Source organism: Vanessa tameamea, chromosome 22 (genome assembly GCF_037043105.1).
Source record: "Vanessa tameamea isolate UH-Manoa-2023 chromosome 22, ilVanTame1 primary haplotype, whole genome shotgun sequence".
NCBI lineage: Eukaryota > Metazoa > Arthropoda > Insecta > Lepidoptera > Nymphalidae > Vanessa > Vanessa tameamea.
The window spans coordinates 4922129-4946141 of record NC_087330.1 but is presented as its reverse complement, the minus strand read 5'-3'; the positions used below and the strand labels follow the sequence as shown (position 1 = coordinate 4946141).

Genomic DNA, 24013 nt, shown 5'->3' with positions numbered 1-24013 from the left:
TATCAATTTGAAATTTATAACGGATACCAATTAAACTTCTCATGAATCTCAGACGTTTTTTTTTAAATTCGCTTCTGAGGTTCAACTTTAACAAACAATAACAATACAACGATGTTTGTTTGTACTGAGTTACGTCACTTTCTCTTCACATGCTATTAATTCGCAATATCGTAAGTCGTAATAGCCTGTCGGTTTAAATTATGCAGTAAAATATTTATCGCTTTCGTTATTCATGAATAATAACAGCTTCTAAACTTTAGAGCGTTTCTGTGCTATTATTTGTTACCAGATACTTCATTCGCTTGAATTATTTTATTACGTGTGATAACACGTTACCTAAAGGCCGGTCACAATACATATAGATCTGAGCATACTATATCTACCTGTATAGGAAGATTTTAGGGAGGCGGTTCAACGTCATGCTCAATATCATTATTATACGTAAATACGAAAATGACAAAGATACCTTTTTATTTCCTGGAATTTCCACAATTTCTTTACAATTTCCTTCAATTTTTGAAACGTTTCTAGTTAAAGTTAGTTTTGTATGCGTGTCCACTGAAATTATTGGCAATTTATTTGTTTGCAATTCTATTGGAAAGTAACCAACACCTATACGATTGAATATTTTTTTGTTGACAATACAAGTCGCCAATTTTCCATTGGACGAAACTTATGATGCTATTTTGTAATCATTATAAATGTAATATTTTGCTGGTGAGATACGGATTTGCGAAACAGCTTAATTGCGAAAGTGGTGCGGTAGTGTGGTCTAGACCCTTAATGGCTTTAATTTTCTGCTAATATTTTACACAAGCTCGTCACGATAAGTAGGTAACCTACAAACTATCGGGTACCATCAGGTTTCGGTAGATACGCTCATCAGTTATTTTAGCACTAAACATGAGCCAGTATATTACGGCCGCTTTACAGCTGTCTAAAATTTCAGCATGTAACTGACTCATTGACAATTTGAGAAATCGTAAATAATTCTTGCAATAAAGGATGGACAGCAGCGACCGCTCACCATACGATGACTCAATTGCTTGTCAGCTTTTGTTTTACAAATTTTAAAACAAAGTTTTTTTCCTAAAAAAATGATTTCATAAATATGCAATACAGTATGAAAAACCTTTTGATGTCACTCGGTGTAATAAGTAACGATACATTTTACTTAATTAATATCCCTATAAAAAACGATAATACAGACGCGTCGTATTATAACGCATTTAAGTCATTCCTTCCTTGATCTATTTAAAGCACCCATAGACAATCTCACAAAAGATCGTAAAGCTAAACAAGCGAAACGCGTACAAAAATAACTAAACACAACAATCGATACAACATCCAACGAGTAATTTCAATAATACCTTCACATCATTCTAGCACTTATTGAGAAAGCAACAAAGGCCGTTAAAGCGCGCCGTATCGTGCATGTGTTACGCATCGTATGGCACACTTACACTTCATCGGTGCGCGCGAGTGCGACGCGAACTCACGTAATCACGGCGCATGCGTAACACTCCATACACGATCGTGCGATAATGGGTGCACGAAGCGACAATTACAAGGTAGCATAATTATAACAGTAGAAGGTAACAGATTGGGTTGAAAGCCCTTAATGAAAATAATGGGAAGACATGAAAAAAAATCTTTGCTTTATCTATATTCCACGTATACTTTTAACATTTTTTTTTTACGTAACGTGTTTGGTTGTATTATTGTAATCATGTTACTGTAGTGCATTTTGCAATTTTGATAGTTAATAATTTAAGAAATACCTTATGCGATGGTTGCCAAATATGGAATGCCAAATATGTACATATAGAGAAATAATCCATTGAATATTTGTTGATTGTCATAGAATAGATGACGTTCAGTCGGCCATTTGAACTTTTTTTTTTTTTTGTATTCATACTACAGTATAATATCATAAATTCGTATTTCACTTACAATAATATTCTTTTTTTTTTTAATTAAGAAATTCGATTGTGACTGAGCGAATGATGAGTATCTCGTGTACTTTGAAGTTATATTTTGGAAAGAAGGTACCAAGAATAATCATCACAAAGAATTAGATTAAATAGACTAGATGGACATTGGAATTTGAACGATTAAAAAATGACTTATTGAATGAAAACTTTTGCAATAAACATATATAGTATTGCAATTTTCACCAACATTAAAAATTACTGATGTTATGTACTTTGAGAAAGTAATTTTCTCAATAAATGACCAATCTATCTAAAGCAAAAGTCTTTATTTAAATGAGACTGGTGGATCGTTTCAAACAAACAAAGTTTTAATCTATATAATTTTTATATAAATGATTATTTTTCATTTTATGTTTTTCTTTTAATGTTAAGAAATCACGAATGTTTGTTTCTGTTAAGACAGACGTCCTGTCCATTTATTTTCTAAATGACTGTAATTACGCATCGTGGATGTACTCAACATTTCGATGGTTTTCGGAGCGAAAAATATGTTAATATATCTAAAAAAACTTGAACAACGGTTATTTTTACCGATGTTCTCGGCCCCTTCCATAAATTAGAGATCTCGAGGGACGCGTTATAAATAAGCGTTTACGTTCCTGCCCAATGAATGCGGTGAAAAGTGTTTATTTATATTAGCGATTATTTAATTTAAGAACCGCCTTCAGTGTATCTTTTAACAGCTGTAAAGGGTTGTTTATAAATCTTTGTTATCAGAGAACAAAGATGGATCTGTGATTCATAAACTTCAAAGCGGTTTTTAGTATAAAAATGTGTTTTTATTCTAATATAAAGACATATATTCTTTTAAGGAAAACCATTGTATATGTAAACAAAAAACGACTCTACATTCTTTAAATGGCTCGTGTTTATTTTAATACAATTTATGAATATAAATATTTCTTGATATATACAAACCTAACCATTATCAATCATATTAATAATATTTACAAAATATAATACGTTCACAATATTCTTTTGATTTAGTGATTTAAAAAATATATATTAACAACAACGTATTTAAAAAAATTAGAGTAGTTTTATTGATTATGAATAAAATATAAATTGTTCCTGCGTGACTGCGTGTTCGTGTAATAGAGGTTGGTCCTACTCTGGAGACCAGTAAGGGACCACTTACAAAATGGTGGCATATTAGCATAAGCATAGATTATAAAGCAAAACAACATCCAAACAATGAGGAATATCTCACGACTGTGAGTGATCGTGACTGCTGAACTATCAATGGGTTTGTAACGCCGTGATTTTATGGTCGAGATGTGGGTAATAAGACGGCGCCAGCAAATTACAGTCTTAGGTATTTTAGACTTGGAATATTCTTTGAATTTTTGAAACTTATAATTGCTATGCTTAAAAATAATAATGTAAATTAAGCGCCATGATAGACCAGTGGATAGAACCTGAGTATTATAACGGAAAGAAAACGCGTTTAAATCCGGACAACCTCTATTAAATTTTCATGTGCTTAATTTTATTAATCTCAGGGTCAGTCAATAAGCGTTATTCTTTAGTGCAGCGTGGTGGCTCCAACTCTTCATAAGAGGAGACAAGGCCTTTATCCAGCCGTCACACATTTGTTACGGCGGTTACTCATTCCACCATATAAACATTAATTTAAATTGTGTTCACTTATCAATTTCAATACTTAAGTATTATAATAAAATATTCATTATTCACTTAAAAGATTCTTAGTTAAATAAAAACTTTTTCTCATGCATTTAAACCAATGCGAAACGATATAATATAAAATATTTTGCAAGAGGACATCCAGACATTCCTCAGTATCAGGGACATGTAGACGGAGCGCTAGAGACATACTAATTGTGTTTAAGCGTCGTATAAGGAGCACAATTGAACACAAACATTTACTAACAGAAACATATGCCAAACGAATAATTGATGTAGAAGTCATTGTTCTAAAGATGGCTCAGGGACCCTTGGACCCTTTGTCAGACCCATGTGACAGGAAACTTTACAGTACAGTGTTATCAAATAAAAATAATGATATATTATTCTTTAGTTATCTGTTTATGATTTAGTGATTAGTGCAGCGATCGTATGCTAATTTTTGCGATGTTTAATAAAATAATACGAATTATATGTTTTTAATTTCTTGAGAAAAACAAGCACAACGACAACCGAGCCGTTATTATGGCGCGATTTAATTATTGACAGAGTAATAAATAATTTCCTTTGATGCAATATGTATTGAAAGTTTAGTTTTTTATTAGATTTTTCACACAAGTTGTCTTAATTTAGAACGACTAGATCGTCACTAAGCTTAGCAAACTTTATAAAAAACTCTGTCACCAAAATTCCTTCAACTTTATCACTTATACTTTTTTATCGAAGAAATAAATTAATATAATGTTTCAACTTTAACCCTTATCACAACAAATTTTGTTCAGTATGTTATCACAATTACATTAACTCTAGATGCCCCTAGGGTCGGCTCAGATCTATCGAAACGTAGCTAACATTGATTTCCAATTAATTACCAACTACACACCGAAACAGAACATAAAATAATTTTAGAACGAGTTTATCTATATTTTTATTTATATTTAGAATATTTTAATTAGGTACTTTCATCTTTCTATATAATCTATTTTATAAGTTTATAGGTCAAGTTTTTATCATTCTATCGAGCTTTTATAAATAATAAAATATGCTTACATGAAGTACGTTTGTATATTTTATTTATTGTATAATATAATACAATAAAACTTTTGTAAATGTATTGTGTAGACATACTTTTTTATTTTATTGCAATTACGATGCAATTTTGTTTACTGGCCATAATAAATATTATAATAATACTTTCGACGTAAAAAAGAGTTTACTTACTATAGGATATCTCAGTTAGGCCCTGTTCACCTATCACGTCTGTCTAAAAACCCGACATCCGCCGCTTGTGCGCCTCCGACCATCCGAGACGGACGAACAAACCACACCAATAGAAAAGTGTAGTTCATTCAAAAAGTTACAATACAACTAAATTCAATAATACTCTTACCACTATTTGCATTATGAGTAATCGTATAAGTTTAAATATTACTAGTTGAATGTCAAGTGCGTTTACTATTACAGAAAACTGAAACTGCATTATTTATTAAAAAAAACGTCAATAAAATTGGCATTTACGACATATCGACTAATCATCAATCTCTTCATGTTAGCTATTCATAAGATCATTTTATAAATTGTTTGAAACAGACTTGTCTGGAAAACCTAAATCAGTTATTCTATGACCACATAGTCATTCCTTGCATGCAGTGTTATATTTCAGAATATAATAAGGAACGAGAAATGAGCCGAGATGACCCAGTGTTTAAAATCCGTGCACATTGACCGATGATTGTGGGTTCAAACGCAGATAAGAACCAATCTAATAAAACAATAAAAAAATAAATACAAATAAGCGCAAATATAAGTAATATAAGTAGTACATGCATTCTCGCGCTGCTCTTTACGCTGGTAATTTATTAATTGTAATAAGGTAGACTGGGTGCATTTAACTACTTCTCATCAGGTTGTCAATACTATCTTACAAATTCAAATAAAAATTAAAAAAAAAACATTTTTTTATTAATTTCAATAAAGAAAAAACATAAGTTGGTTCTTTCGCAGATTTTTTTTACGTTTTATATTTTTGGTTAATTTTAGTATCAGAGCGTCAAAGTATTCATAGTTAATTGTTAAAGTGTTGTTGAGTGCAACGACCTCCTTTTATGAGATAATCGAGGCTTATTCTTGGACGTGATCGTTCAATTCACAGGTTCCTCTGACAGACACTTATCTTTTTGACATATTATGCTTATATATCATTCTGAATCATAAAATCAATCTATACATACATTTAAACTGTGATGGATATGTGTATGGACTTTTACATCAAAATATTTTGTACAATTTAGGAATTCAAAATTAAAATAAATTAATATATATTTGGATACATTTCCGGTTTTGGAAACATAATTTCACAATTATATTTTAAATCAATTTATTCATCAGAGCTAATTCACTGTTATTGCTTTTAAACTAACAATAACATTAATTGGCCCGATCCAGTATTTGAATCCAAGACCTTGCCTTACCTTATAAGCTAGCTAAAAGATCAACGGGGAAACTTAAAGTATATCTTGATAAAACATGCGATAGTTTATGTATGTAAACAATAAAAAAAAAAATACCTTAAGATTCAAAGATCAGGTTGCGTTACTCTAGTCACAAGTCTAAATGTAACCAGTGTAATGTGTTACATCTAAATAATGTTACTATTACCCAATGATGTTATACCGATTAAACTGAAATTATATCGTCTTTATTATATACTGGTTTCATTCGATCGTTGTTACATGTTTCGATCCACTTAAAATGCATGCCGTAATATCTGTACGAATATTATGAATGAGCAAATAACTGTCTGTTACCTCTTTGTACTGAACCGATTTAGATGACATTTGATATGAAGATAGTGTTAGCCTCGGACAAGGATATAGGCTTCTTTTTTAAATCGTCCCTTGGTTGAAATGGTGGGTGACACGGTTTGTGTGCTATACGTAAAGTTTTATAAATTTCGTCCGGGTAAAGATGCAGGTTCGGCTAGTACTATAATGATCCAGAGAAAGAATTGACGTTTATAGTTAAGATCAGACGTAATATATTACTTAACATAATACATAATATGATGCTTGTATTTGTCATACTTTCAAAGATTCAGTTTATTTTGTTAACGCAATCGATTGAAAATTGCCGATCCAGGCGCTTTCCAAGCGAACGATGCCAAAACTATTAAATACCTATACACGAAAAGTTTTACTGCAGAATTTCTATAACATATAAGCAAATGTTATCGTCAGCATACATTAGCTTTTAGAATTCAATTGAATACAATTTGAATTTTTAGTATAATAATTATTAGTTTCTGTGAATATATAATATTTCACAAATTATATTTATATTTATATATACGCACAACAAATAAATACGTGAGTCACGTGTAAGACGTATCAACAGTTAGCACATACGAATCGTTTGGCTGGACGCTGATTGTATTTGTTATATTTGCATGAAACTCATCTATACTAATATTATAAAGCTAAATAGTTTGTTTGTTTGAGCGCGCTAATTTCAGGAACTATCGGTCCGTTTCAAAAATATCTTTTCAGTGTTATATAATATAGCCAAAAGGAGCGGAAATTAAAAATGTTGCAAAAAAATGTTTTTTTTTATGTCTTTTAAGATCTAAGAGATCCGTTGCGTGCGCTGCGTAAACCGTTACAATTTCGCAAAAATAATATATTACAGAATTTGTAATATAGCCGAGTGAAGACGGGACGACCAGCTAGTTTAAAAATAAAAGAAATAATTTTGGAATCCTGCAATATAAATCTGAACGCCGGCGAGGCAAATCTCGAGAGTATAAATATAAAATAAACGATTCATTCTACATAGTATGTGACAATTTCAGTACGTACCTTCAACCGGTATAGGTTTCCGGGCATTGTTTAAAGTTATTGGGAAGTGGATGTAAGTCCAGAAATGCTTAACTGGGTTCTAACATACAACTAACTTTGTTTCTCGACTTTCAAATAGTCACGACTTGACTGTTAGGCCAAAACTTTATACATAATTATTGTGTGCAAGTATGTTTATAGTTAGGCTTCGTATTATTCAAATCACCGTCGCTATATTTAACGAATGCACTAAAAATCACGTAACAAAATAAAATAAAAAGTACAAACCACTGCTACTCTATGTGACAAAGAACATTTCTATAAAAAAACTGTCGTTAAGACATCGATATGACGAAAATGTTTATTTCGTTTAGTATTTTAAGGAATTAAGCTTTATTAAATGACTATTATCAAACTTATTCTTATAACAAAGACCTTTTTGCACTATTTGAATCGTTTTTTGATCTATGAGAAATGGATCATATGAAATGTAATACCTACTAAAATTTTAAAATGACAAATGAAATTCTATATTTGAATTTCTACTGGAATGTTGATGTAGATGTAGTATTAAGAAAGCATTTTTAAGGGGTTTAATGTAATTAATATTTGTAGGCAAGTTCTTGATTATTGAAAGTAAAAAATATGCAAAATATCATATTCAATCTTTTGTTTGAGTTAATGCCATCTGTTGTGAAATTTTTGCAAACTCTGCACTCAAGATGGTCAATTTGGGGGAGCTATGTAAAGTAAGCGAGGTAAACTATTACCTATTTCAGAAAATTCGGTGGACATTTGAATAATATTTCCATAACAAACAATGCATAATTTCGACGTAGAACTGACACAGATCTAGAACAATGCTAAAGCTCCAGATAATTAGTTAGCTAATAACAGATATACTCACAAGTATGTAAACCACGCAGCGTGGCGACGCTCCCTCGGCTAGTTCTAGCGACGTCTCATCGATGCACTTTGCACTATTATTCTGTTGACAAAAGAATATACAATCAAAAACTTTGGCATACAGCCAATCTATATATGTGTATTATAGAATATTATTAATTATTATTTTGAGTATTCTTAAATACAACTATAAAATCCGCTAAAATATGCTTTAAGAGACATACATATACCTATTATTTCAATAATAAATGTATACAATATCGAAAGCTTCAATATCTACTACTTACTATAATATTGATACAAGTTGATCTTTAAAAGGGAATAAAAGGTTTCATTTATTTTTCAAACATCTGCCTCTACATATAAGTTAACTTACATAACAACTAATTTATACTGCTAACCGAGCTGGGTTCGCGCTACCGGATCTTAACAATGAACGACCTTGGTCAACCCTCATCTCTGCAGTTCATTCTCGACGAAACTAAGTATTTAGATCAGTTATACGAATTTCAAATGTAAAACTAGAGCAATAAGGCACCTTTTCACATTAAAATATATCGTGATTAAGTACACCGGTTTTAGTGATTAGGGGGAAGAACACGACGGTCGTTTCATTTTGAGGATTAATCCTAGTTGAGGTAACAATATAAGACTCGGTACATCTGTGGCATAAAATTTAAGTGTTGTAATTCAAATTACTACGGCTACAGTAAATGGTGAGGAATATACTTTTCTTTCGACGTCATCAAGTCTTTCAACAATTACTCCGCTACTTATATTTGAATAATATTCGATATCTATTTGATTTCATTATAAGTCGATATAATGGAAAATTAGCTAAACTTAATTTTTTTCTCAAACGATATTACAAGTAAAATTTTTATTATCGTATTTGAATATCGAATTTCGCTTTTGCACGTGCAAAGTGTTAATTTTTTTAAAATTCAATCTCTGTCGAACGTAGTTTGGAGTCGATCTTCGGTCCTCGGTTGCAAAATGACAATAGAGCGTATAAAGGTTATTGAAACTTTTCTTATTAAAGTTTACTAGTATGAAGAAAAACACATCATCCAAGTAAAATCTTCGTTTGACTTAATTAATAAATAGTAACACACGTTTAATAGTATTGTGAATTATAATTTGGCTACAAAGCGCTGATGATTTTAATCTCGTTTGCTAAGATAAGTATCGAGTTTACGTAATTTTATTGTTTCGTGTATTTTTACAAGTTCCCAAACAAAGATGATTAATGTTTTCTCGTGGACAGTTTTGTGATAAATGTGTCCAGTGCCGGCTACATTCAATATTATGTGTATAAGAAGCAATTTAGCGAACACATAACACGAATGAACATGTTTTTATCACAAAACACTCACTAATAAACATTATAAAGATATAATTGTTTATTTATTACGGATTCACGTGAAAAGTACAAATTTATTTGATTTGGAACTTTCATATTACGATAATACACAGTTTCCGGATCGAAGTGGGCTATATAGTATGATTATATGTTAGAGCACACTGTTCAGATATAATTTAGTATGTCAACGTAGTCGAAGAGAAAATTATCGGTCCGTGCCTTTTTTAAAAACTATAACAGATATCGAAAACTTTGTATGTAAGATTTGTTAATCTCAAAAAATACTACACAAAAGCAAACGAAGCTATATCACTTTATAATAAAGAACAAAAATAATATTTTGAGATATATAATTTTTGACACAATATTTTTTAATCCCAATCATATAAATAAATAAGTTTTATATATATCCACTTTTAGCAGATATTTTAAAGAAAGCATAATAAAAATAATAAATCAGATTCATGTGAAGCGATAGACTGCTTGATACAAGTTTGTAATAATTATTAATATTTAACAGTAGAATAAGACATAAGTACTAGTTAAACATTAGACTGGTCAGAATAACAGTGTCTAGTGAACATTTTTACCATTACCTACTTTTTATGGCGGTTTTTTAAAGTAAAAGTGACATACATGTGCAGTTAATAGCAATAAATTGTTTATATCTTCCCTTCTCTTCAAAACGACATTCGTCGAAACTAATGATCATTGTGCGAAGGCACGCGATCTCGCTTCACAGTTATGCGACGTTTTAACTAAATGTGACATTTCACACTAAAACTTTTATTGTGTTTATTAAATATATAAAAACATTTGTTAATTGCTAAAATCATAATTAATTTTAATAAAAAAAAACATTTTTGGAAAAATATAAAAAAATTAAATCAATACTAATATCAAAAATGCGAGTCTGTCTGTCTGTTACGCTTTAACAGTTTAACTACTGAACCGATTTTGATGAAATTTGTTATGAACCTGGCCTGAACCCCAAGGAAGGATCCCACTACCACCCGTCCGTCTACTACCCGTCCTACCGTATGTTAGCGAAGACTAATTTAAAATATATTTTCTTATTTCACTCCAAAATAATGTAATTAACATACAACGTGTAATCACAACTAATGACACAACACATTGTCTTCAATTGGATATACAATATCCTCAAAAGGATATCGTCCCTGGTGATATACTGAAAACGACCTTAAGCACACAATTGTTCTCTAGGGATTCTAATGACATAACCTAGAATTACTCACATATCCACAAGGGAATGACTATCTTTTGTAACTACATATGAAAATATTCTCCCTTAACAATCTTATAAAAATCTTAAATAAGTCACGTTTATATCTTCATAGTATTTTTTTTTTACTTTAAAGTTCAATTCGATATTTAAAAACGAATAATGTTGCATTTTTTTAAATACGTTTGAATAAGTTGCCATCTCTACATAAAAATAAACTTCATGATTCATTAAAATATGAAACGTACAGATACAAAATTAATTTATTTACTTAAACACTTTCCGGAAAGTTACAATTTTATTTGATTTTCTTTTCCATTAATTCTTCAATTAATCGTCGGCTTGCGTAACAAGATTATTGGATTAGGGTCAAGTCCCCCAGATGGTACACTTGGGGAGTATCGACAAGTCTATCCAACTTTGTTTCTGGGACCGGTCGCACGATCAATGCTAAGATTGGTCTAGCGGTGTCCGATGTTGACTTGAGTTAGAGTAAAGTTATTTTAACTGTCTTATAGGAATTTTCGTCCCTTTTGTATAAATTTAAAAAATATATGGATAATTAAAAGTAATTGTTATTAACTTACTATTTAACTGTATTTTTTTAATATTGCCACTAATCCAAAAACTTGATTAATTATAATCATTGGTTGGTAATTTTTCAAGACCATTAACACTTTCAATAACATTCTTAGCATTAATGTATACACTCACAGTCACACAGTATAAAAAGTACACTAAATCACTAATCATCGACTTGAACTTTCTCAAGGATGTCCAAGGTCTCCACTGACACCACTATAATACCATACACCAATCGATAAATTCATACCTGTTACGGTCGGAATATTATGGTGTGCGAAGCAGACAACGAGCGAAAGTAGACTCTTCTCCTATGACTTTAAAACTTATAATCGGTTGAAAATATCTGGTGCGTGGGCAAGAGGTATTTTAATGGGCTTGCGGCCGGTCCGAGCAAACTTGTTATGCAGCGGCAACAACTATTTCGATGATAAAACGCAATGATCAAGTGGGAAAGAGAATTAGACTGTGTTTCCGGTACACTGTCCGTCGAACGCAACTTTTCATTCCAACCTTGTATCCAGTACTCAATGCATATGGAACAGGTTTTCTCTTCCTATCGTTTAAAACATTACAACATACGGTTGTCTATAAAAAACTGCGCTTCATCAATAACCATTTATATCTGTTGCAAATTTCCGAATAATAAAATGTAAAAGCAATATATGTTTAAAAAAAAATATATTTGTATTGTTATTAAGATTTTTAACGTTAAATATATTTAATTCACTATCAACTCAAGAACCTTCTTGGTGGTAGAGTTTTGTGCGAATGCGTCTGGGTAGATACCACCAACTCATATATTCTACCACCAAGCAGCAATAGTTTGTACTGTTGTGTGGTTTGATGGATGATTGAGCCAGTGTAACTACAGGCATTAGTTCCCAAGGTTGGTGGCGCATTGAAGATGTTGATTGATAAATTAAAATTTCTTACGCCGCTATTGTATATAGGTGATAACCACTTTCCATCAGATGGACCATTTTTGCCCGTTAGCCTACCTATTTCATTAAAAAAAGGTTAAATATATTTATCTTTAAAGCTCATGCTTATGTTGTTAGAACTTCGTCCTTGAAATCATTGTATTATGAATTATTGATTAACACAATTTTTCATGTGACAGTTCACATATGATTATATACAACCAGTAGTAAACGGAACCATCGCAATGGCGAAGAATAAGATCTTTAATAAAACTAAAGACATATTAACAGAATTAAATTTAATATCTAAACACAAACTGAAACTCTGAAATCTGACCAAATCCAGCATTGGAATGAATTTCACAAGCGTTCGAAGACTATAAATGGTTTGCAGAAAGCAAGACCGCATTAACTGGCGGTCAATTCATCATCAATGCGGCTTTTCCTTTCGACCACATTCCACATTGTCAACTATTGGTTTAGACTTGTAAATACTAAGTTGCCTTTAAGCAATGTTGGAATTTTGTTTTAATAGCTCTTGAATAATATACAAGAGCTTAGATTAACATTAAATCTTTAGATAAATCGTACTATAGTGCCGGTATGTTTTATATGAATAGCACAGAAGTTTTTAAAGATTATAATAAAATGTATTATGAAATTATATACCTTTACTTTCATATAGGAATTGGAACTAATTATTAAATAAACGCAATAATAATGTGACAAATAGATATCTGATTTATGTTTTAAAATACCAGTCTCATCTTTGTTTGTCTAAATAACATATAACATATATACATGTACATATAACACACTCAAAACAATAAGTGGGAGTGAATGATACTGTATCTGAAATAAGACGTCCTGCAAACTTGAAATCTAAAGGTATCCAAGATTACAGAAAAAGGAGGAGGTAAACGAGTGGATTGAGGAGCTGAGTGGATGATATACGCCTGTAGTGGATATATACATTATAAGTTAACATTGAAGAAAGAAAAAGGTTCTCTTGAAAATATTCTTGAAAGTCGTGAAGTATAAAGGAACGAAGACAATTGACGGAACAGCTAATAATCCATCGTGTTGAATTGCACCTAAGAAGGATTATGTCTAGACTTCCTGTATAGGTATGCTCCGTAGTCAGGCTACGACCTAGAATGTTATTTTAATAGAAGTATTGTAATACGCCTTAAATCACTATTACTAGCCATTTTGTAACCAATCCAAATTACAGACCGGATTGTCGATCATATCATTGCAATGATCGCTTAGAAGAGAAGCTTTTAGATAGAGGACATTCTTCGCATTAAAACAGTCAAAGAGTGCAGATAATGTATAACTGCGTTTTAATAATACATTATTTTAATAAAACTTGTTGATATTTATGTACTTAAATAATAGGTATGTTTAAATACGTACACGTTTCAAATATACGAGTACATGTGCTTCAATTATCTTGTACACGGCGGTGACATACAAGTTAGGGCTTCGTCCAAGTCTAAGGGTAGGTACCACCCACTAATGATATATTCTACCGGCAAGCAGTAATACTTAGGACTATTGCCTTCCTGTTTGAAGAATGAACCAGTGTGACAGGCACGAGGGATATAAAATCCTAGTCCCCTAGTTTTGTGACACATTGGCGATGTAAGGAATGTTTCAATTTTTTTACGGGTCGAACGTGTATGCGTGGTGACTACTTACCATAAGGTGTCGCAACACTACTTCATAAAAATAAAATAAAAAGTTAAATCAAATATTGATGTAATGATATTTGATTGTTTTTAATAATACGTATAATTCCCGACATTATCTTCTTAATAAAAAAAACTAGATAACTTATGGATTACTAATAAACGATATAACAACGACGTGAATTAATATTAATTAAAAATATATATCTGACTCATTTTTGTTATATTAAAATTTTACTTTAAAACTACTATTTTTAATTCCAAATGTTTTAAAATTACTTCTTTATCATTATCTTGATCATTTAACGTATTTTAACTCGATGCATTTATAATTTAAAGTTATAAGTGCATTGCACATTAAAAAATCCCCGTTTATCAATTGAGAGAACAATCGTTGAGTGTAGTTTACGAGATATCACAATCTGTAGGTATATACTCGTAATTTATACGTGAACGTTGAAAATTGTCGTACTATTTTTAGTATATATAACAAACGACGGAGTTTTATGCTGACATCGTATAAGCTAGCGAAATGTCCAAGTGAGATTTAAAAAAATCAACTAATTTCGACCACACGCGATACCACTTAGTATATAAGAACAAAAATATTAGTCGAAATTATATAGAATATATTTAGTTTTAAGCTAACATCTTAGTTTTACACACGGTTGCAAAACATATGCTTAGGCTTTGAAATAACGGACACTGTCAAGGTTATTTAAATAACTGTCGGATTTTATAAATTAATTCATTATTCTCGTATGGTATCCGTTTCGCATACCGGCTGATTATCGAACGAGGTCGCTGCGTTGATTTCAAAATAAAAATAATAATAAAAACACAAAAAAAATCCATCGTTGTTTTATGTACCGGTAAACGTTTTTAACGATAAATGTAATTTTCGTTACTAACGGATGTAGAAATGAAAGGATATGAATTTAAAAAAATATACGAAGTTTATATTTGTGCAACAACGTTTGCGTTATCTTTAAAAAACATTTAATTATTTGTTTTCGTTTGTCGGAAATTTGATAATCAATAAATGAAACATTTATTAAAGGTTACAGTTTCACTTTAAATCGCTTCAATTTCGATCAAAATTAGATCCTGAAAAACGTGAATTTAGTACTAACATTTCATTTAAGTCTAATAATTAATTTTCATCCATTATTCATATAAATCATTACACACCATAAAGAAATGTAAGTTTTTTATTAAAATTGTACTTGGAAAAATATGTCTAAGGTATTATTAAGTTAATAATCTACTCGAATGTGTTTGTCAAACATATTTAGTAAACATCGCAGCTCAATATACGTTAACGTTTTTGCAAGTCAACATGTCTAGTCGTTTAATGGCTAGATTACAATATTTTATACATGAATTTAAAGCTACATATACACTGGGGCAATATGGATATTTGACAGTGCTCCTGGATTAGCGTTTATAATATAACAACTAGTAAATATGTTCCTAATACTATTTATTTATGTTTAGATATGTATATATTTTTATATATTAATTCGCACTTAAATTAAATTATACTGTAATGCTCTGTGTCCAATGGTTCTCTGGAACAGATTATTCTTTAAGTGATAAGATCGCTTATCGATTTATTAAATTGTGATGATTATGACCAAAGATTTCAAAACATTTAAATTTATAATTATATAATAATCTTTAACTGCTTTATTTATGTTAACAATGTATTTAATATTTGGTATTGTATTACTTGTAAATGTGAACTTTTAAATACATAAGTAGATAAAAAGTAAGCCAAGCTATGATTGCTTATGACCCAACTGCATACTATTACTGCTATAGCATAGAATATCTTACGAGATCGTTGGATGATCAGCATTAAACCTACAGTTATAGATGGTTGACTTCCTGAACTCGTCTCGGGTAAACGACAAACTTGTTATTTCTATACTATCATTACATAAACCAGTTCAATGACCGACTTTATAATTAATAGCTTGAAAATTCAATATATTAAAATAATTATACATTAAAATTAGTATTGTAAAAATTATATATTTTTTTTAATAAAACATGATTACAAAATTTTTGTATGTGTTTGTGGTTAAGGGAGTGCAATAATACTGACATCATATTTAAATATATCGTTAATAAGTAATAGTAAATATAACAAAAATAGTAATAATAATTAATAACGGACCGTTTTTATAAAACTTATATAAAGTACAAAAATGTTATAAAAATATTTACATCGGGGACTTACATATACTCTATTCCGATCATAAGAGGAAAAAAGGCAAATAAACAAAATTTGACAGCAAATTGACGCGATATCATTGGTCGAAAGCTTGATTAATCTATGATATTCACTACGGATTTGCGAAAAAATGGCGTATTAAACGTCGACGAAACTGTTATCGGAATCTTCGAAGTAAAATTAAAGTGGAAATATCTGGTTAATTGCAATGGTGTTGTATTATAAATAAAGATATATTAATCATAAACTCTTAGTAGTGCAGAACAGCTGAGTTATTAGCAAATCGTATGAAATATGTAAATCTAAGATTTGTTTATCTTTTTTCTTACTTTCATTGGAATAGGCTATATGTAGACATATATGATAAATAATTTATTATATTCTTATATCCACAAATTGATCTTACATTCTTTTTTTTAATAAAGCGATCTATGAGTGATGCGTGTCTACTCAAAATATTTTTGACATGAAAATTGTACCATTATATTAATCGTGTTTCAGAGAAGATTTATGACTAAACATTATCATACTATATATATAACTCAACGTGTAACGTGGCAACAACAACGCGGGTCGAGTCGGGTCATAGCATCTCGATGCATAACTTTTCAAATCCCTAAGTGAAAATTTGAGGGAACTGTATTATATAGTATATTTAAAAAACTGTCAAATCTATACATTTTTAGTCCTAAGAGGCCGTTCAAAGACCTCGTTATTTGCGACACTACAAGCCGTCACGCGTTTAATCCGACAATTCAGGTTGACATATAATCCATGGTTATAAAACTAATACGTACTTACTCTACTAATATAAGAAGGATACCCGAATTAAATTTGCTTGATGTACGGGAATTAATTGATAACTAAATAACTATAAACAAGTTTTTTTGTATTAAGTACCTTTAGTGAAAAATTCTAAACCAACATACGTAAAACTAATACTTAGCTCTACAAATGTTTTAATTATAACAACGAAATGGAGGAAAATTGTACTAGTTTATTTATAGAAGATTTTATATTTAGTTTAAATTAAACGGTTGCTCTAACGTTGTATTTCGATATAAGACTCGTAAATTTTTTTTTGCAATTTTACAAGTAAAAAACTAAATTTCGAAAATATAATCAAAAATTCTTTCAAAAAGAATAGATGTGCTAAAATGTGCTCAGTATGAGGTATGATGTGCCGATTGAAAAAAAAAATTACTCAAAAAATACAATTTTTATGAGGAGGTCCTTTTTATGTCCGGTTGGCTCCGCTACTTTACTTTATCGAACTTATTAAAACTGTGCCGTAATGTGCTCGACATGTGCTGCCATGTGGAAATGTTGAAAAAAAAAAGATTTTTTTTACAATATCACAAAGAAAAAACAAAATTGATATTATTATAGCATATTGGACATGGTTATAATGACGATTCTGATGTCCTCTTGGCCGAATAAACTTGAACAATCTATTTTGAGCCGCTCAACCACTTCTAATGTCGATTGGTAAATAGAGCATATCTTTTTTTGGAAGGTATACTTTCCAGTCACCATACATTGTAATGGAACAACACTAGCTGATAATGTCCATTATTTTGTCACGTTTTACTAACTTCAAATTAAATATAGCCGACATTTTTTAGTATATTCAATTTTTTATAGAGCGTGAGTTATGACAAAAAATATAATGTATGAAATTCAGGAAAACTTATTTTATACAGGCACATATTCGAATGTTATTTCAAATAATTATAAAAGTCCGCTAGACTGGTGCCTAGTTCGTAAGTCCTTTTAATGCTTCCTTACGTTTAATGATACTCATAAAAGTCAATAAATGGATTACGAGGTAATTTTCAAACTCTTTGTACTCGAACTCTAGTCTATGTTACTTGTCAGACGCCGTTATCGTTTACATTTCGAGTCACATGAAACGGTTGCAACTGTATTTATTAACAATTGATTAACTCGTTATAATGCACTAGTCGTTTGCGGCATCGCTCTTTTTAGGGGGGGGGGGGTCTCTGTTTTAAGGGTTGGTCGTCGGGTGTTAGACATAAATAAGTAGCCTAAGTCCTTTCATTGTTAACGAGCTTGCATTCATACTAAATTTCATTAAATTCGGTTCAGTGGTATGGCCGTGAAAGAGTAACTTTCGCTTTTTTAATATCAGTATAGATTACTGAGCTTTCTTTATATTTTGAAAAACTTTTACCGGAACAGAATATGTTTATACATTTTTTTATATTAATGGATGTTTTCCGTTGGAAGAGGAATAAGTTCTAATCGAGTGGCTTGTATAATGTTATAATAACAATACCGCACATAGCGAGCGTGCAGTTTGAACAATCGACCTCGTTTTAATGATGACTAATGATCCCATTAAGTAAATTTAGTATTTGCGTAATTTCAAAATCACTGTATCTGCGATATATTCCATATTATGGAATGAGGCCGGCGTAGAAACACATTTTTGTATCGTATCAATACCGAGTAATTTATGGAACGTTTTAAGGTCTAAGATACATTAGTATTACGTAAATCTTTTGACATCTAAAAAAATATGAGTAGATGATAATCAATGATAGAAATATAGTAAATAATCCGCGTAAATAGGCAACTACTAAGTTTCTCGTCGTTTCGATTTGGTAGAAGTTGCATTGCGGTTGCAACTTTATGCCATACAGCTGTAACAGGTATATAGTATCAACGAGAACATTTCACTCGAATTTTTTTTCCAGTTCGAACATTTTATAGTAAAAAATTAAATCATTCAGCAGAACTTCTTGTTTTAGAAGATTTATTGACCTGTTTTTTATGTACTTTCTTATTTTTTCAATCCTCAAGACACAAGAAACTAGAAGACGAAGGTGGTTTAGCTGACTTGTAATTCTAATTCTAATAAATAAAGGTGTAAATTAAATATATATTTTTTGTAAACACTTCATTGTGTCCCTTGTAAACGTGACTTTTATTTAGAACAAGCAATCAAACTAAACCTAGCCGGTATAATGACGATTCAATAAATGTAGAACTATATTTGTATAATTTTATATTAATACGATTCAAAATTAACAACACATTTGTATAAATTAAGAATGAAATGTCGTGTTAATAAATCAAGTCAGTATTTAATAAAGTTTAACATCAAAATTATTGAAATCATTCTAAAACTATCTTAAATGCTTTAAGGTATGTATGTAACTTATTAAGTTATACAAAAACACATGAACAAAGACCTAATAAATTTTCGGTAAATCACAAAGGTCCAGTGACCGGATCAAACCAGTTATTTCTACACGCTTCCGGAACCAGCAGCTTGCAACGCGGCCGCAGCGGAGCGTACTTCCATTAGTTTTTACTATTTTGCCTTTTAACAGGATTCGATACCATTCGACTTCCCTAGAACGTAATCCGCGGGGCCATCGCTACGCGGTCCTTGGATCGATATTTCGCAATTATTAATTAAATAACCAATCTTTTTAGATTTCTAATCGATTCAGATTCGATTATTGATATTTCGTAATCATCGAAGGCATCGTACTTTAAATTTTATTAGTCGAATTATTCTTTTTCGTGACACTCAAAGAGAAATATCTATTAATTAATCCGTTCATTACTAAGTAGCGTTAAAAATATTACCTTAAATGTGCAATGGAATGTTAATACAACAAAAATAATAAGTTTAATCTATCTCTTACATAGATAAAGAAGAGTAGTATAACATCAGGTAAATGTCCCACGCCTGGGTGAAGGCTTCCTATCCAGTAGGAGGGTAGAGCTCAGAGCTCGTTTTACTAATCTGCTAAGTGCAAGTTTGTGATACGTTAAAGATCTCTCTTTCGTGCCGATTAGCTTCAAACGTAACTTCGTATAATAAAGCCTGCTTGGATTTTAATCAGCAACTGAAAGTGTTTACGTTTTCGGCTTAATGTCTTATTAAAGAAAAAAACAATTTCAAAACATATTCCTTAGTGATGAAATTGTACAACAACACAATAAGTACGATACTTGCTTCTGCTAGTGATAAGTGGTATGTGAGCGGCGAATTATGATTGACGAGCGGATTACAGCTTGCCTTGAAGAGATAAAACTGTAAAGCGTACTTAAAGCGCACACTTGCCGCTGTAACATTTATGTGTTCGTACATAGAATAAAAAACTCTCAACAAAAATATAGTTTGAAAATTAAAAAAAAAATATATGTTTAGAATTTTTTAAATATATCAATGATTATTTCTGATGTATTAATTGATGTCTTTAAATATAAATTTTTACGTGGCAGTTTCAATTTACTTTAGATTTTAAGTACTCCTACCTTTTTATGTACTATCACTGAAAGATACTACGTATATAATATATATAATTTTGTAAATACTTACTAAGAAAAGTTATATGCGCCATTTATATTATTTAGATGGAACTAGATCCGTTAACGGTAAAATTGAAAGCTTCGTCATTGTATTGCAATCGACCTTTTATCAATACCGAGCAGATTTAGTAATTTCAATTAATTACACTTAATAAACATATAATACACGAACTGTTTAAGTACAGTTTCAATATAACAAATTACATTTTAATAATGGTTTAGGTTTATTGTGCTCGGTTCAATCAGGTAGACAGGGCGCAGTCGGCCTTGCCTCGGTTATGGCGTGGCCAATTCCCAAATACCGTAATACCATTATCTGGGGCATACCATTGTTTGCCGCCTTGACCGCGGCTCAGCTAGATTATATTATCTATGCCTGTTATCTTTATCAGTTAAGGATTTAAATTGATTTAATGAAGAATTCATGTAATTAAACCTTAAATACAAACAACCAGAAAACTTTGTAGAATTTGTGTTGCAATTAAAATAAAAATCAAACCGTCATAATTGTATTATGATGGTGATTGTAAAAGTAACAGTCTGTTAATACCCCACAGCTGGGCAAAGGGCTTCTCTCTTTTTGATAAAAAGGTTTTTATATTTCATTTATTTTATTTTATATTTCTACAGTCCATTTCATTCATGGAATGAGAATGATTGTAAAAACAAATTAAGCACATACTTACTATTACTACTACTACTAATACTTAGTGTTGCTTGCCTTGTCTGGGCTAGAACATGCAATCCTCAATTCTCCTTGTGTTCTAACTACTAAGCCATAGAGGCTCACAAACTACTCCACTACAATAGAATAATTATAAGCATGTTTTAAATAAGTGTTATTTTATATACTATAAATATATCTGTCTGTATTATTTTTTGTAATCAACAACACCAACAATCAACCTTAAAAAAATATAGTGATACCACACTTTTGCTGCATTCATAAACACAATATCTTGATATCAGATATTCTAAAGGTCATCAAATTTCTTGATAGTTTGATAATTGTTTAATAATTTTATCTAACTTTTAATACAATACATAGTTAATGTGTTAATAAAACAAACCTAAATATTCAAATAGTATTTCAGGTCTGCTTTACAAAATGAAAATGCGTAGGTATTTTCTTCCTGTCCCCTTTTGTCACACTAACTATTAACACAAGCCCATCAAAGTGAGTAATAAAAAAGAAAAAAAAAATCCTCCAAATTACTAAAACATTCATGATAACTATATAATGGTTTTTATGACATACTATTTAGTTTATTCTATACTGAGTGTTCTAATGTGTAATCTGCTAATTTATTTAATTAGTAATCCAATGATTAGCAGATAAATTAAATGAAGCCCTAGTGATCTAAGCAAAAATAGGTTAATGACCCAAAATAATAAACATAACAGCATCATTGGATGTGATATAATAATTTGAATAAATAATATTTTGATACATTTACTTATATATCATATTATTAATCTTACGCAATAAAGATATTCATGGAAATCTGACAAATTTCGGGTGACATTGTACTGACTAATACACTTCAAAGGTACGACGGGGTACTGTAAATTGTTCCGATAATGCAGTTAATGATCATATAATAAATATTTTCTTGCTGGGGATTATTGTTCCTATATCTTTACAAAACAGCTTATGCCATGTGATAAGGAATTTCATTCATATTTATTAAAATTAATTGACTGGTATATATTTTTATGTAAGCATACAAATACTATATTAATTTCCATTTAATAAAGTATTTGTTAATACATATTACAAAATAATGCACTTTTGTAATAGGGTATAAATATAAATTCATATTTTATAAGTCATTTAAACAAATTGATAAATATATTTTTAGTTTGGATGTATAAAATTATTGTGTTAATCAGAAAAGTACAATATAATAATTAATATATGAAATATTTTGTATACAAAATATAAAAAAAACAAGAAGTTTTTATTCATTTTTTTATGTAATATAAATAAATAAAATCCTAAATCACAATAAAAAAAAAAACAAAATATCCTATTCTAGTAGGACTTTTGCATTTTGAATTATCACATTATAACATTTATACCAAAAGCAATTATTATGAATTATGTTATACATACATACAATATAGTATTATATATATATAGAAGTATAGTACAGGTATATTAATTATTCATAGAAATAAAAATTCTATTACACAATTAACTAAGAAACCTCATGTATGATCTCACTATTCAATAATGCCAAGGTTAATAATTAAAGATTTTCCTTCATTGGTACTTATTTTCCATATTTTTATACCCATCATGGGTTCATCATCATTTTTTTATACCCATTTATAAAATGTATCATTATTTAATAGCTCAATCTTAGTCTCACTAATAATATGTTTAGATATTCTTAGATTAAGCTGATTAATTAAAGTGAGTAATAAAAGAAAAGATTATTTAAGAAGAAATTAAAAGTTTCTGTGATATTTATTATTAGTATAGGAAGTTAATGTTTTTTGTGAATAAAATAATGTAGTCGAAACTCCGACTGTACACATTATATAAGATTATCGAAAAATGTATATACACATGATTTATTTGGATTGTGTATTATATGAAATGACTAATTCGGCTACACCGCTCACTTTATATAAATCTCAATATAAATTTAACTTTCAGCGGGAAATGGAGCATAAAATTCAACAAACTTGCACTAAAGCAAAATAAATTGTGTTTATTTATTGAACGTATGCTTAATTATATAAGTGTTCCATTATAAAACAGGTACGAGTGTAAGTAGTATTAGAATGTTATCAGAATCAACGCAATCTGCCAAATCGCCCGTTATCTCCCGGCTGCAACCGAAGACATCACGCGTCTCGCGTTCGTGGCAAAATTAATCCAACGTAAATTTAAACGACTCATTCATTAATTATCTAGTGTCATTAAAAAGCTCACCTGTCTAGTATATTCGTTGTACAAACTGGAAACTGTAATCCAATAATATAAATGATCACTGATCCGATCCTATTACTTTAAGGACACAATAAACATTCTTTAAGGTAATTCACGATTAATTAAGTCACAATGTAAATGCACAAACTATCACAAGTTGTTTAAAATTTAATTCAATTCTCACTAAATCACGATTTACAAGCAACTTGATAATTTCAGCGCAAAAATTCGACAACTATCGCTTGCCTCCATTCCAACTGACTGACGGCCATAACTGAAAATGTTGCCACCGGTATTA

General features: G+C 30.3%; 1 protein-coding gene across 2 annotated transcripts in view; it reads right to left on the bottom strand.

The window, feature by feature from the left end:
- Positions 1–24013, bottom strand: part of LOC113398140 (protein kinase C and casein kinase substrate in neurons protein 1) — a 93343-nt gene extending 69330 nt beyond the window's left edge. The window contains exons 1-2 of one of the 2 annotated variants that reach the window (XM_064218525.1): positions 23719–24013; positions 8379–8459 (exon numbers count right to left, since the gene is read on the bottom strand). The gene's annotated coding sequence lies outside the window, so the exon portion shown is untranslated. Of the gene's footprint in view, positions 1–8378; positions 8460–11818; positions 11958–23718 lie in introns of those variants that run through there. The other variant, XM_064218526.1, reaches the window with a different exon arrangement.